The following is a 16,313-nucleotide window of genomic DNA, read 5'->3' on the forward strand; positions in this document are numbered from 1 at the left end:
AACTACACATTGTTTAAAGCTAAATTTAAAGTAATTACAATGAAAACTTTAACTCATTAAATTAACTGAATACATCGAAAAATTGGTTCTTTTTAACAGTTTCTTACACTGCAAGCGTTAGGCCGAATTATTTGTTTAAATTATGAAATTAACAAATATATTTATGTAAAAGAATACTTTTGACAAAACTGTTAATTACTTTGGAATTAATGAAGGGCTAGCTTTGCTCAAATGTTTTCGAATATAGCCAAATAGGTACTTTAAGATTACTAGTATTTCGTCTTCCAAATGTTCATATTTAATACAGAATTGATATTTGTTTATATGTCAACAATAGAATTTACAGTATAAAACAATTACTGATATCACCCTATAACAAAAGATACTAACTATTAATAGTCAAAATAAATTATAAAATAAATTACATACATAAAACTAAGCACAAAATTAGATCTGGTGTTATATTCCTTAAAATTGAGGGTCAACCTTTCTATTTTATGGAAATGCAGATTATATTCACGTATGTTACCGGTAATTAGTTAAACATGAAGAAATGAAGACTGACGGAGTACATCGAAAAAGTTCAAAGAAAGACAGCATGTTTTGTATTATCGGGAAATATGGTAGAGTGTGTTGCAGAAATGATACAGGATTTGGACTGTACATCATTAAAAGAAAGACGTTTTTCGTTGCGACTGAATCTTCTCATGAAATTACATTCACCAACTTTCTCCTTCGAATGCGAAATATTTTGTTGACACCGACCTACATAGGGAGGAACGATCACCACGATAAAATAAAGGAAATCAGAGCTCGTACGGAAAGATATAGGTGTTCATTCTTTCTGCGCGATATACGAGATTGGAATAATAGAGAATTGGTAAGGTGGTTCGATGAACCCTCTCCCATGCACTTAAATGTGATTTGCAGAGTATCCATATAGATTTAGTTTACAGGAAACATATCTCGATATACTTGAGGACTTCCTTTTCCCACAGTTGGAGACTGATCCGAACGACTACTTACCAAAAGGGTGAGGCAGTGCTACTCTGACATCTGGAAGCACGGGAATTTTTAAATCAAAGGATTACTGAACGATGTATTGGTCCCACTGGACGAATTGAACCGCGTGGAGTGGCCGCTCGGTTTGAGGCGTCATGTGAAGGACTACGCGGCCCCTCCTGCGGGAGGTTCGTCTTCCCTCGGGCATGGGTGAGTGTGTTGTTCTTAGTATAAGTTAGTTTATGTTAGTTTAAGTACTGTGTAAGTCTAGGGAGCGATACCCTAAGCAGGTTGGTCCCTTAGAATTCACACACATTTGAACATTTTTTGGATCAAATTATTCAACCTTACATTACTGTCCTGCAAGATCACCGGACCTGTTTATATGTGATTATTTCTTGTGGGGGTTTACAAAATACTCTGTTTATGTGCCTCCGTTACCAACAACATTTAATGAAGTGAAGCATCGCGTAACAACATCTGTGGAAGCTGTAACTCAAGACATGCCCGCTGCAGTGTGGGAACACTCTAAACTCCCCATTGACATATACCGTGCTTCTGAAGGGGGGAATATTGGACTCCGTCATCAGGCCACAAGTGGCCCATCGGGAGCATTCCGACCACCGTGTCATCCTCAGATGAGGATGCGGATAGGAGGGGCGTGTGGTCAGCACACCGCTCTCCCGGTCGTTACGATGGTTTTCTTTGACCGGAGCCGCTGCTATTCGGTCGAGTAGCTCCTCAATTGGCATCACGAGGCTGAGTGCACCCTGAAAAATGGCAACAGCACATGGCGGCCCGGGTGGTCACCCATCCAAGTGCTGGCCACGTCCGACAGCGCTTAACTTCGGCGATCTGACGGGAACCGGTGTACCCACTGCGGCAAGGCCGTGGGGCATATTGAACACCTATTAAAAACTTTCCCGTCTATCAAAAAACAAAACTCATTCTATATGTTCGTAGTTCTAGAAATATAGACATGCCAAATCGGATGATTCTTTTTTATAGTCGACCGCTGTGGCCGAGCGGTTCTAGGCGCTTCAGTCCGGAACCCCGCGACCGCTGCGGTCGTAGGTTCGAATCCTGCCTCGGGCATGGATGTGTGTGATGTGCTTAGGTTAGTTAGGTTTAAGTAGTTCTAAGTTCTATGGGACTGATGGCCTCTGATGTTATGTTCCATAGTGCTCAGAGCCATTTGCCCCATTTACTTTTTGATACAGCCTGAGGCGTGCTGGACTGGAACGAGGAAAATATCCATTCATACGTGGGATTAAGTACGTGACTTCGAGAACAATGTTTAGCGTTATACGCACTCGAGCGTCACGATCACCTTTGGTGACTTTACCACACATAAAGCCAGTTTGCTAAGGGACACTTAGTTTTCTTCTGTGAACTTCTGAACCTAACGACCCCGCTGTTTGTTATTGTTCTTACTGCACCTGTCGGACTACTAATCAGCAGACGCCACTGGCGAGGCGTTGGAGCGTGCCGGGCTACGGACGTGTCGCGACTGCGTGCGGGCAGGCCGACACGGGGGCGCATTAGCCCCGGGGGCGGCGTTGCGCCGGGGGCGCGGCCATTACCGGCGTGGGCTGCCGCTGGCGCGCCTCACATAGGGTGGCGGGCACGTAACGCCCGCAGGCTGCCGGTGCTACCCTGTGGGCGAATCTCAACGCCCGCGGCTCGAAAATTTCATGCATTTCCGTGAAGGCATTATGCAAAAAAAACCTCAAACATGTTTGATTATACGCACCACTTCAAGTGGGAAAAAAATTATGCCATCTGTGTTTGGTACACAAGAAAACATTACAAAGATGCTTCTCATTTCGAAATTGTGTGTGAATGTTGCTTGTTTGGGAGAAGATTGTACCTCCAGTAATAGGTACTGGGTGGTTATTAGTGGAGTGCAGGTACTCATAGAGGTCCAGTGTTGGCTGTAATTATCGTATGGCCCTTAAACATTGTAGGTATTCTAATGCGTTAATGCGGAACCTATTTACGGCGGAAAAAAGTTCCAATTTTGGCCACCATGCGCAAATCTGGTGCTGTGAGAGCAAACCCGTCGTACAGAAAGGTTTCTGTATGTAATGCAATTGGAACAGGACATGTGCAGAGAAGGTCAGAGAAGTGAAAAATGTTTACTACTGAATTTGTTACAAACCACTGCTGAAAATTTTTTTTCATTGATACCACCGATACTGCCCCAGATTTGCACCTCATGGGCAAAACTGAAACTAATTTTCTTCTGGCGTAAATGAGTTATTCATTAACGCATTAGAAAATCTATCACGTTTCGCCGCCATATGACATTTACAGCGCGCACTAAAAGACTGTAGGGACTGCAACCTGCACTTGTTACAATTCGATAGCTTCACGAACGTGACCTATCGAGACTATAGTTCAAAGTTCAGCCGTACTAATGTTCGCCTTTGTCGGGATCTGGTGACTGCCATGCCATTAATGAATTCCAAGGGCAATAATGAACGTCATGAAAGAGCCCAATGGCCCCGCGACTCTAGTACGTGTACGGCCTCATGTGAACAACGCAACAGTCAGAAAGTGAGGAAGAAATGAATTAATACTTCACTGTTTGAGAGGATATGTAACATTATTTCACTGACCACAAGATCCAGTCAGATTTACGAAGAATTTGGCAGTATGAGCCAACTTATTTGCATGACACTGCACCCACTTGGAAAGGTGTCATATAGCCACTGTATTCTCTGCTGAGGCAAACTGGCGTACACCTGTTGTAACTGGTCCCTGATATCCTGGATACTGTAACTTGGACCGAATTGATGTCTGAGCTCGTCCCACGCATGTTCCATCAGCGACAGATGAGGGGAAGTTGCTGGCTACAAGAGAACCTCAACATCACTGAAACAGTGCTTGGAAACAGTGCCTTGGGTGGACGAGTAGCTCCTGTGGAAAACTGGCACCACTATACAGTCGCGTGAGAGGTGACATTTGAGAACTCAGGGTGTCTGTTACGTATTCTTCTGCATCAGTTTCCCTCGATCACTACCAGCCGTGACCTGAAGTCATAGCAAACGGCTGCCGCACTGTGATTCCAGGCTTTACACAGCTGTGCCTGTCCAAAACCTTCGAAGAATGAGACATGCCCCAAGACCGCCACCATACTCGTCGACGACGACCATCAGGGTTAGTGCAGAAAGGCAGTTCATCGCTGAACACAATACAATGCCATCCATCAGCAGTTAGTCTTACCGTGAAGCCTGCCGTAGTTGTACATTATAGATAGTGTTTTCACAAACCAGTAAAGTCTGTGTTGTTTGAAGGCTTGTGGGTCACTCAAGTTAATGTCCAGACTCTCACGGCTGACACCGAAACTAAAATTGATGCTAGGAAATAAAAAGCAGAAATACTGAACTCTGCTACGAAATGTTACCTTACGATAAATAATTATGGCGAACAGCCTAATTTCTGTTCTAGTGCCACTAACAGAATGAGTAATATAGATTTCACTGCAAGTGACAGTGAAAAATAGCTGAAACTGCCAAACAGAAAGCAAAAAAAAATTCAGGCTCGATCGAACCCCGTCAGAATCTTTAAAGAATTTACATTAATCGTAATCCAGAATAACATACACAGTGCTATACCGTCTTAGTAGAATTTCCGTCTAGCCTCCTTTTTCAACCATAATATACCATTGAACCTCGAATAAGGAATTTTGCCCACTTGTTGAAAGAAAGCGCAGGTGACAGTGCTCTACAAGAAGGGTAGCAAAATCTACCGTTCAGGATGTTTGAAATAAAACTTTCGCAGCTGCTGAGCCTAAATGTAACGAGGTGCAACTTTTGGTAATATGAAATTCAGTCGACGCTGTTTTCATAAGATATCCAGGAAGCCATGGATCAAGGCAGTCAAGTAACTGCAGTTATTTCATGATTTCCGAAGATATTCTGGTAATATCATAGTAATGGTTACTAACGAAAGTGCTGTAACACAGAAAGTCTTATTAGTCTGAGGATTTAATGTTAGAGAGAATACAACACATTAACTTCCATGAAAAATCATCGACAGATGTAGAAATAACCTCAGATGTGCCCGGAGAAGTGTGTTGGGGCCACTGATATTTATATTAGCTACATAATATGCAATAATAGTACGAGGGGACTTCAAAAGGTAAGTTAGCTTTGTTGTCAGCCAAAAATGTGTCATTGAATGCTTCATTACACTTAAAAGTGATACAGATACATGACAGTATTTTTCAACAGGATCGCCAAGCCTATGTAAACAACGGCCGGAAGTTTTCATCAATCTTTCAGTTCCTCAACGACACAAATCCGCTCCTTGACACGGAGCCGTTCGAGAACCGCTATGTGAACTTTCTCATCGCCGAAAAATCTCTTTACGATAAGCTCACGAAAGACATTGGTTACAAGAAAACGTGTGACGAATCCTGTAATAGTCCCATACAAAGCTGAAGTAAAAGTGGGTTCTGAATTAACGCAGAGACGAAGCATGAATGGTTACGGGTTTATTCCACATGCGGGAGAACATGTCCGACTTGTTGAAAACCTGAACCGGCAGATGAGCTGATGTAGGTGACGACTATTGTCAGGAAATTTATAAACTAGTATGAAATGATGAATCTGAGAATATACTACAAACCCTTATGTGTCACTCCCGAAAGTATTGTGAGGACAAGATTAGACTCGTTTTAGAGACCACAGAAGCATTTCAGCAATCATTCATCCCGAAGTCTGTACACGAATGAAACGGTCAGAAATACGCATTAGAATGGGAACCAACCTCTACCATGCACTGCGGAGTAGTTAAAAAAATTGAGGAGAAAAAACATCAGGACACCATCTTAATAGCGTGTTGCCCCTCCCTCGGCTCTTAATGCAGCAGCGTTTCTGGTTGGTATGGATCCGACAAGTTCTTGGTAGGCTTCTGGAGGAACGTGGACCACAATATTCCCGTAATCTACGTCTGTGAGCGCAGAGCCGTCACCCGATAGTGTCACAGATGTGTTCCATCTGGTTCATATCTGGCAGATTTGTTAGGCTAGACATCAACGTTTCACTATTATGTTCCTCAGTATACTGTACCACGAGTCAGGCCTTGTGACACGGAAAGCTATCCCGCTGTAAGGAAGACATCAAGCCTGAAGGGATTTAGATTGCCCGCTACAATGTTCACGTAATTAACAGTTGCACGGTGCCTTCGATTAGTGTCGCAGGTGAAATGGAAGCCCAGGTGAATGTCGCCCAGAGCGCATTACTGCCACCACCGACTAGTGTGAAGTGTCCGCAACGCAGAGGATCTTTCGAGTAGCCTTTCGCCTCGATGGCACTGAATCCGGACGCTTGGTTAACAAGGAATGTGATTCGTGTGACGTGATGACACGTTTTTATTCATCAACGGTGCTATCGATGATCCTCTGTTCACTTCAGTCGTAATTTACGATCTTGTTGGAACATCATGGCGACACGTATTGGTCATCTATTGTGGCCCTCATGATACAAATGTTTTTGTCTGTATGCTTCTGAATAATTGTGTCTGCACCAACAGTACACTGTGAAACCACAACCGCCTATTCTGCTCTACGTAGCGAATAAGTCTCTGACCTGCTCGTTCTACGCTGAGGAGTGGAAATACAACATACAGGTATTTTGGCCTAGAAATAATTTCACTGTCAACATCATCGCCTTCCATAGATGTTCCCTTGTGTAACAACAGCCGACAAGCTTTGCTGTTTCCGAGACGCTTATTCCCGGGAGTCGGCCACAGAAATCGTGTGTTTGTCAAATTCACTCATTTCGGTGGATTTCCTCACTTGCGGACTGCATCACTGTTAGAAGACTTCTTTAATGAAAAAGTACGAGTTAATTACTGAAATGTTTAATAATCGTTATTGAAAAAATTGTACCATTATTTATGAGAGCAACGCTGAAATCTGGTTTCGCAGGATAGAGCGGATCAGGTTATGGTTCTACATCTACATCTACATCTACATTTATACTCTGCAAGCCACCCAACGGTGTGTGGCAGAGGGCACTTTACGTGTCACTGTCATTACCTTCCTTTCCTGTTCCAATCGCGTATGGTTTTTCGGGAAGAACGACTGCCGGAAAGCCTCCGTGAATGCTCGAATCTCTCTAATTTTACATTCGTGATCTCCTCGGGAGGTATAAGCAGGGGGAAGCAATATATTCGATACCTCATACAGAAACGCACCCTCTCAAAACCTGGACAGCAAGCTACACCGCGATGCAGAGCATCTCTCTTGCAGAGTCTGCCACTTGAGTTTGCGAAACATCTCCGTAACGCTATCACGCTTACCAAATAACCCTGTGACGAAACGCGCCGCTCTTCTTTGGATCTTCTCTATCTTCTCTGTCAACCAAACCTGGTACGGTTGTGGAGGGGTTCGTAATCAGTTACTGTTAGTTGCACAAAACACGCAATCTTTTATTTTCCTAAGAACCACTTAATTACACATTGCCTGAAAAGGATCAAAATAAAACAATATGGCTGAAGGACCAGTTAAGAAAACTAGAGATACCTCCTGGGCGGAAGGCCTAAAACCACACCAAAAACAAGGCCTGATCACAAGTCATAAAAAATTGCTTTAAAGAATATGCGCGGCTGAAGGCCTTACTTAAAACAATATTCACGTAAATACTCAGCTGAAGGTCACACATAAGACATTGAACCGCTAAGGGTCTGGATAACAAGAATTTCAGATAGAGCAAACATTTAAAAAAAATCTTTTTATACAAATGAATCTTCTAATTTTAATTTAAGACGGCTGAAGGCCTTATTTTAAAATTAAAACAAACTAAATTAATAGATGGCTGAAGGCCTCACACTGTTCTTCAGACAAAAATGAAAATCACAATCTAAAACCAACGGAACATGGGTGCTCAGAAGTGTTCCAAGGGTCAGCCTGAGGAGGTAGCTATAATGTAAGGTGAGGTGAGACAGGCAGCCGAGAGTAAGGTTAAATAACTGGATGGCAACCCGACCGGGGGACGACTGATGGACCGACCGACAACCTAATCAATTCCCTTCCGCCCGACCAATGGCATGACAGTGGACAGTATCAGCCGAGGACGAAGATACCAGCAGCTCTACGTCTTCAAAATTGGCGTCTAAAAACAGCCAAGGCACAATAACCACTTTAAGAAAAAAAAATATGAACAAACAACTAAAAGGCTGTCGAACTACACGCCGGAAAGCATCAACATGGTGAGGAAAAACAAACTACTTGAAAACTACGCTAACGACCAGGGCAGGCAACTGGGGTGTTTACAGCCACAAGGCAGAAAATACTGCTGGTGTACTTTACTGAAAAGTAACAACCGATTGAATAGTTAAAGGCCATACAGGAAGACGGCTGCAAAATTTCGGCGACTCCAACACACCATACGGTGTTGCTAGTCAGAATGGCCCAGGAAGCAACAACCGGCCGTGAACGAAGAGATGTCACAGCAGTTAACTGATCACTAAACTTCAGAGTCCACGTTCGGTGGGCAACGAACTTTGTAGCTCTTGCAGCTAGCGCCTCATATCAAAAGCACGCCGCCAGTGGTCCCGGCCTGACCCTCGCGCGCCGGGGCTTCCTCGCTGCTCTGTCCCATTCGACCGACTGCCAGGCACACCAACACACGGAAATATAACGGTTACACCAAAGACGGTACAGCAGTACTAGTATCGATAAGCGCTGCTGCTGTCACTGATGGAGGCAAGTCAGCAACTCATCATGATAGTAACTCAGGGAGAAATGAGACACCACTCGATGGTGACAAAATGCCAAAGAACAAACGGCATCAATGCAAGCCGGCCGTGGCTTAAACGTATTTTTAAAACACTTAATAGTGTAAAGAACTTCCAGAAAAAATCAAGGTTCTACTTTATTTTTATTTCGAGATATGTGTACCTGTACACCTGTACTGTACATCAGTGTAAATGCTATACATCACTTGCAGAGAAAATAGTGAGAACAAAAGCTGAAGTTTATACAGCAAACTGTTCCCAAAAGATCAATTGAAAGATGGTGAGCATTACATAGGCCTACAACTCTTATTCGTTGACATACAGTATTTGGAAAAGTGATACATTTTCCAAGGTACCCCCTTGCCTTCACGAAACAACCCCCTTTAAGAATGAATATCTCTAAAAGAAGAAAGATAACTTAGAAGTGAATCATGAACTTTAATTTTGCACAGCCTACCTCTATTCATATGGAGCAGATAAGTGGACTATAGGTGATACACAAGGCATACACATGACGGAAAGTGCATACACCTGCTGATTTGCTGGGGCATGATCATTAAAAAAGGGCACCTAACATCGATGGTAGTAAGTGCCAGCGAACATTTTGTCTCTCATGAAAGTGGTCCCCCATAACGTGATCTGTCGTCCCTAGACTTTTGATGTAAAGACTTTGACACACTCCATTTAAATGTTTTGCCATATTCATTGGGAAATGATAACAGTGTTCTTAATTAAGTCTGCCAAGACGTATAATAGCGTGGATTCCTTATTTTTTCAGATATTTTGAGCCCCATCGCCAGCGCAGTGACGGCCCGCCGAGCAGCGTCAGCGCACCGCAGGCGATCGGAATTCTGGGAGGGCGGCCGGTCTGATTTACGATGCGGCGCGCACACCGCAGCCCGACGCCAAGTTTGTCGCGAAAGAGCGGCCAGCGAGCCGCTCGCATATTAATGGCCGCTAACTGCGAGCGTCCAGGCGCCTCGCGCTCTCCACGGCGACGCCGCAGGCTCCGGGGAAGCTGCTGGAATTGTCGTCCGATACCACGCGGTCGCCAAGTAGGCGCGGACAACTTGAGCCGCGAGCGCTCGACTCGGAGATAGGCGGTCACTGCAGTCGTAATGTCGCAGTCCAAGCTACACCGGGCAGCTGATATAGAGTTCAGCACACATTACACTATATAAGCAGCAGAAACATTAAGCCTGTAATCAGTAAATGTTCCACACATCTCTTGAACGATTCCTGATATAGAGTTCAGCACACATTACACTATATAAGCAGCAGAGACATCAAGTCTGTAATCAGTAAATGTTCCACAGATCTCTTGAACGATTCTTTTATCGAAATGTTGTGGAGGGAGTCAGTTTACAGAATATGTATACATTAATGAACACATAATCATTTTATTCGTACTCATGTTGGTACACGACTTAAAACATGTTATTCTTCCATTGGCTACCAGTTTTTAAGTAGGAATTCGTCAGTGGAATAGAAGAAGTTGCCAAGGAGAAATGATTTTTAATTGTATTTAAAACTGGCTTCGCTATCTGTTAGACATTTTATGATATCGGGCATATGGTCAAGCATTTTTGTTGCTGGATACTGAACTGCTGTCTGAGCCACTGACTGTTTTAACTGTGGGTAATAAAGGTCACTTTTTCCTCCGGTGTAGTAGTTATGTACTTCACTGTTCTTCTCAAATTGTGACATGTTCATTAAGACATATTTCATTAGCGAAGATGTGTATTGTGACGTCACAGTTAAAATGCTTTGCTCCTTGAAAAGGCATTAACACGACGTCATGTTATTCTTACTGCCTGATTTTGTGCAATCAATAATTTCTTTCTAAGTGAGGAGTTACACAAAATCTTATTCTGTACGACATTATGAGTGGAAATATGCAAATATATCAGGAAGGGAATATGTTTGCTTCCAAGATTAGCAGTTATACGAAGATTAAAAATAGCTAAACTTAACAGTTTGAGGAGCTAAGTCATTTATTTCTTCCAGTTCAAGTTTTCATCAATAAGTAGACCCAAAAATTTAGAGAACTCTATCCATAATACTGACTCCTTATCACCAGCAACATTAATTGTTGGTATGACTCTAGTTTTTGTACAGAACTGAACTGAACGTACTGTGTTTTCCCTTTCAAAATTCTTTGGGAAACATCATTTACTAACAGTTTAATCGCTTTTACTAATGAAATTTGTCATGACACTTGTATCGTCTGCAGAACTATCAATTTTGCTTGTTGACTGTAAAGTGGAAGGTCATTCAAATATATAACTAATAGAAGTGGACCCAAATTTGAACCCTACGGGACTCCGTTTGTGATATAGCCCCAGTAACTGTAATTTTCTACCTTTCCGACATTGAATTATTCATCACAACGATTTGCATAATGTTTGCCAATTATATATCAAACCATCTGTGTGTAAAACAATCAGTTCCATAAAACTTGAGCTTCTCTAGGAGAGTATCATGATCTGCACATCGAAGGCTTTAAAGAAATCACAAAAAGAAAACAAATGGCTGTACATTGTTATTTAAGGCTTATACTGTTTGACGAGTGAAACCTTTGCGTAATCTAAAGTGTGATGTGCTAAGTAAATTGTTTCCATGTAAGTGTGTGACTGTTCTTGTATACACTATTTTCATGAATATTTTGGAAATAGAAGTCAGTAACGAAACTCGACGGTAATTGTTAAAGTTTGTCTCGTCGCCCTTTCAAGTGGTTTAGTAATTGTATAATTTAACCTGTATGGAAAAATTTCCTGTGGTGGTGATGCATTGCATATATAACTTATTAGGTTGAAACCACCTTTCAGAATTTTGTCTGAAATTCCATCAACCCTGCAAGAGCTTTCTTTTACAATTTTTAGAATTATATTAATTTCAGTGAAGGACTTTGACATTACTTCTAGATGCTTAAAGTTTTGCGGACTGACGGTTCAAATGGTTCAAATGGCTCTGAGCACTATGGGACTTAACATCTGTGGTCATCAGTCCCCTAGAACTTAGGACTACTTAAACGTAACTAACCTAAGGACATCACACAACACCCAGTCATCACGAGACAGAGAAAATCCCTGACCCCGCCGGGAATCGAACCCGGGAACCCCGGCGTGGGAAGCGAGAACGCTACCGTACGACCATGAGCTGCGGTCTGTGGATTGACGTTTATAATATATTCTCTCAAATCTTCAATTGAAAAATCTAATCCAATATTTGCTACTTCTTTTAGAAAGTAACTGTTAAAAGTACTTGCAGCTTGTAAATTATAAGTCATAATGTTGTTATTTATTTTGTTATGGAATATTGTACATAACTGGCTGTGTTGTCTTCCGTTTGACACTCTGTCATACAGTTTTAATCTTAAGATCTGCAGTATTTGTTTCTGTCAGTACATGCATACTTCTGGGAATTTTAATGACTTTCCTTAAAATACAACGGTATCTTCAGTAGAGTGCAAGTAGTGCCTCATCTTGTCTTACTCTGGCCTTTACATAAATTGCCCTCTTCATCTTACAAGAGATTTTATTTCCCTTAGTTATACATGGATTTTCTGTTTTCTTAATAGATATTTTGGAATTTTTTTAGGAAAGTTACTTTCAAATGTTGACACAAATTTGCTATGGAATAAATTGAACTTTACATTAGCGTCTCTTTCTAAATATACTCCAACCCATACCACTTCCTCTTAGTTTATTTCTAAAACACTGTGTCTTGTTCTTATTAATAACTTATGAGACTCTGTGTAAGTCAAAAGCAACTAGCGCAGCTATTTGTTCACATGGATAACAGCGGCACTAGCCCAGGGCTGATCATGACGCTACAAAACGTCAAGAAACCCCACACGAGTGTGTTTGGTGATGCTGCTCCTATTTCCTCCATGTCACCTTAATGCTATAGTCTCAGTTGTTCCTTAATGCTATAGTCTCAGTTGTTAGTACTAAGATTATGACGGATAAGTTGTCAATATCCTTTGGGAATGTAAAATCCCACCACCAAGTTCTGGAACATATTAGGCCATTAGGCCTTTAAAGAACATCATTACGGGATCATATCTGCTCGAAACATGTTGCTATTTTCATATTACTTGAATTGCATATTTGGAATACTGGTATGTAATAAACCTCGTATTGACATGGTGATGAAGGTTTACTACGGCTTCGCAAGAAGCTTTTATTCACCTTCTAGTCTAGTTTGTGCTTGCAAAGGTTGGTCATCGAGTTTTATCATTACTTCGAAAGAAGTAGAACGCCGTCATGCCACGTGGCTATGGTAATTATGGCCACCCGCTAAAGGCCACAACCAATGGGTCTCAAACCATAGAGGCAGCCCACACAGACAATACAGCAGACCACACCAGATAAGGTAAAAGAAACAAATGGTACTCAGTAAGATACAGTAATAAAACAGCATTTAGAATTGGACACACAAAGAAGATGCAAGGGATCCCAGTAATATTCAGATCAAATAGCACAGTTCAACAACGGTTAAGATCTTGCAGAAGAATCTGAGGTGAATTTTGCAACGCATGAATATATTAACTCACAAGCAACTCATGTCAGTCTCAGTACGTAGGATAAACAAGCAGAAATTTCCGAACAAGACTCACAGCGCACATGAGAGCTCTGAAGAGTGAGAGTCCACATTCCACTTTCAAAAAACACTGAATAAATAAAAACCACTAATATCGTAACCGATGAACACGTCCTAAACACAACACTTTTCACTGAAAACTAACAGTACAAGAAAATTATTACATAGGAAAGGCAGTAGTAGACGCAAAAACGTAAAAATTAAAAAAAAAAACAACAATTTCAACCAACACTGTCTTTACGCCTTTCAGCAAACTAACACAGGACAGAAATCACACACACACACACACACACACAGTCGTTCCAGCAAACACAGACACATAAATAACGAACAGAACTTTCGCTAATGTTTTCACAACCTTCTCGCGATACGCGATACAGCTCGTGACACACGTGAACAGCAAGACAGCGATATGTTTTGAATTGCGGCTAAGGTGTAAATGTTATGTTTTTCTTTATGTTTAAGGTGACTGCAAGCCGATCAACGAACCTGAGTACTAATGTAGTCCCCACAAAAATCGTATCCACAACTCTACAGCAAGTCCCAATAATGTAACGCTGATGTATGAGAGTTACTTTTTTCATGTTTGTTAATATCAGCCGTATATAAAATTGCGTGTAACATGCTGTATGCCGGGAAAACGGCAACAAAACACATGAAATATCCCGAAAAAACAGCAACAAATGTAGAAACAATGCTGTGACGTAAGCGTAAAAAAGATGCTATGAAACTGTTCTCAAAATACAGTGTCTCAGCACGAACAGAACAAATGTAATAATTTTCGTTATGTTTGTAACGATCCTAAATTTGCAAATTTTAAACACATAGCCACATATAATGGCAATACTGTCGCTGAAACTAGTTTGGGGATGAAAACAAAGCAAAATCGTTTCTCATCAAGGTGGACTCACTATTCCTATTGCTTTTTATGTATAAACGAACCACCAGAAGAGTTTTCAAGATACAATGATTGGTCTTACTCCCTCTCTACAGGTTTTGCCTGCAGTAGATGACATGGCGTTACCCTGACTTTAGAAGCCTGATTTCCCGCTGTTTAGCAAAACGTTCCACCTTGAAAATCACCTTATCGTCATTATGGAAATACCTGCTACGAAATGGTTTCTCCGTGTGAGGAAAGAGGAAGAATACGCTTGATACAGCGTCGTAATAATACAGGGAGGGGGAAGAGAGGAGGGAACAGTGGGTGGGGCAGAGAAGCAGCAAGCCTTTTGTTGTACAAAGTGAACTTGGGCCATGTTGTAGAATCGAAACACGTTCCTGGACAGCTTTCGTGACGCTTCCCCTTGCCGTCATCTCGATGATTTTTGCCTGTTATCGATACTGGAAAGATCTCTGCCCCGGGAATCGGGAATTACAAGACTGTATCATAGTCTCTGCAGAAGTTTCTGAGGCTTGCAGCACATTAAAAAAGAAAGAAATATAGTGACGAAGATGTAATAAATTATTTTTTTTATTTTCTTAAAAGAGTAAGTACAACGTTTCTGAGACTTATATATATAAAGCACTTCGTTTTCAGGCCGCAAGTGGCCCATCGGGACCATCCGGCCGCCGTGTCATCCTCAGCTGAGGATGCGGATAGGAGGGATGTGTGGTCAGCACACCGCTCTCCCCGTCGTTGTGATGGTTTTCTTTGACCGGAGCCGCTACTATTCGGTCGAGTAGCTCATCAGTTGACATCACGAAGCTGAGTGCATGGCAACAGTGCATGGCGGCCCGGATGGTCACCCATCCAAGTGCCGGCTACGCCCGACAGCGCTTCGGCAATTTAACGGCAACCGGTTTTCTGAGACTTGGGGGACATTAAAAAAGAAAAAAATATAATGACGAAGACGTAATACAATATTTTTTTAATTTTCTTAAAAGAATAACTACAACGTACATTTTATGTTTGCATGCGGTAGTATTACTCTATTGTACTTTTCATGGATGATGAATGCAATGTAAGTTCTAATGGAAAACAGACATATTTTTACGTCACAGCATTACAATTTTTCGGATTTTTTTTCTTTTCTTGTACTGTGAAACCTTCCTTCCTGCCAAATTTTGTGATGCTAGGTTAACGGAAAGTACAGGTTTTAATGAGTGAGATTGCGAGTATCGAAATACGTGAAGTAAAGTGACGTATCTGCCCGCCCTCAGTAGGTGTCATAAATTTCAAACTGACACGTACAGCGGTTCTCAACAGTCGGATAGACAGAGGGACGGACGACGAAAAAGAAAGCGACCGTTTAAGGATTTCATTCTTACCGAATGAGGTACGGAAATTTAAAAACCATTGAATTTCGGGTTTGGCATAGTTTTCTGCTGATACGGGCACGTTTTCAGCATATGGGGCCAATTAGAGATGGCCTGAGTGACGCACGCGCGGAAAGCGAGTTGCCGTCTTTACTTTCGCTCGGCACTAAAAAGCCACCCTGGTCTGGAGGCGGCCTAGATTAGAGAAAAGGAATAACAGTTATAGAGGCCGGGAGTACACAGTAGGGCGTATGGGCTGCCTTGGATATCGAGCAAAAGTAAAGGTTGACGCTTTGCGCTTATAGGGAGGCGGGAGAGGCAGCTTGAAACGTGGCGCCGGCCGCTCGCGCCACCACACACTATTGGCCCCACGGCGGACGGGAGCTGCGGCGGGCGACCTGCACAGAATGCCTCGCATGCCTCACTTCGGCCGTCTCGGATTGCTCCTACATGTGGAAACCTGCCCACATAAGCGGAAAACAATACCCGTCTCGACATTCATTTGACAACTAGAATGTTTTTATTCGAAATGACGGCCACTCGACTGAATATCTATGAACACACAGTGTGATTCTGTGGTATCACCGCCAGACACCACACTTGCTAGGTGGTAGCCATTAAATCGGCCGCGGTCCGTTAGTATACGTCGGACTCGCGTGTCGCCACCATCAGTGATTGCAGACCGAGCGCTGCCACACGGC

The 16,313-nt window shown here is 42.4% G+C and overlaps 1 pseudogene; it reads right to left on the reverse strand.

Moving 5' to 3' along the window:
* Positions 1–1,780: 1,780 nt before the first annotated feature.
* Positions 1,781–1,898, reverse strand: LOC126253849 (5S ribosomal RNA; annotated as a pseudogene).
* Between the last annotated feature and the right edge of the window lie 14,415 nt (positions 1,899–16,313).

This window comes from Schistocerca nitens, chromosome 4, assembly GCF_023898315.1.
Source record: "Schistocerca nitens isolate TAMUIC-IGC-003100 chromosome 4, iqSchNite1.1, whole genome shotgun sequence".
NCBI lineage: Eukaryota > Metazoa > Arthropoda > Insecta > Orthoptera > Acrididae > Schistocerca > Schistocerca nitens.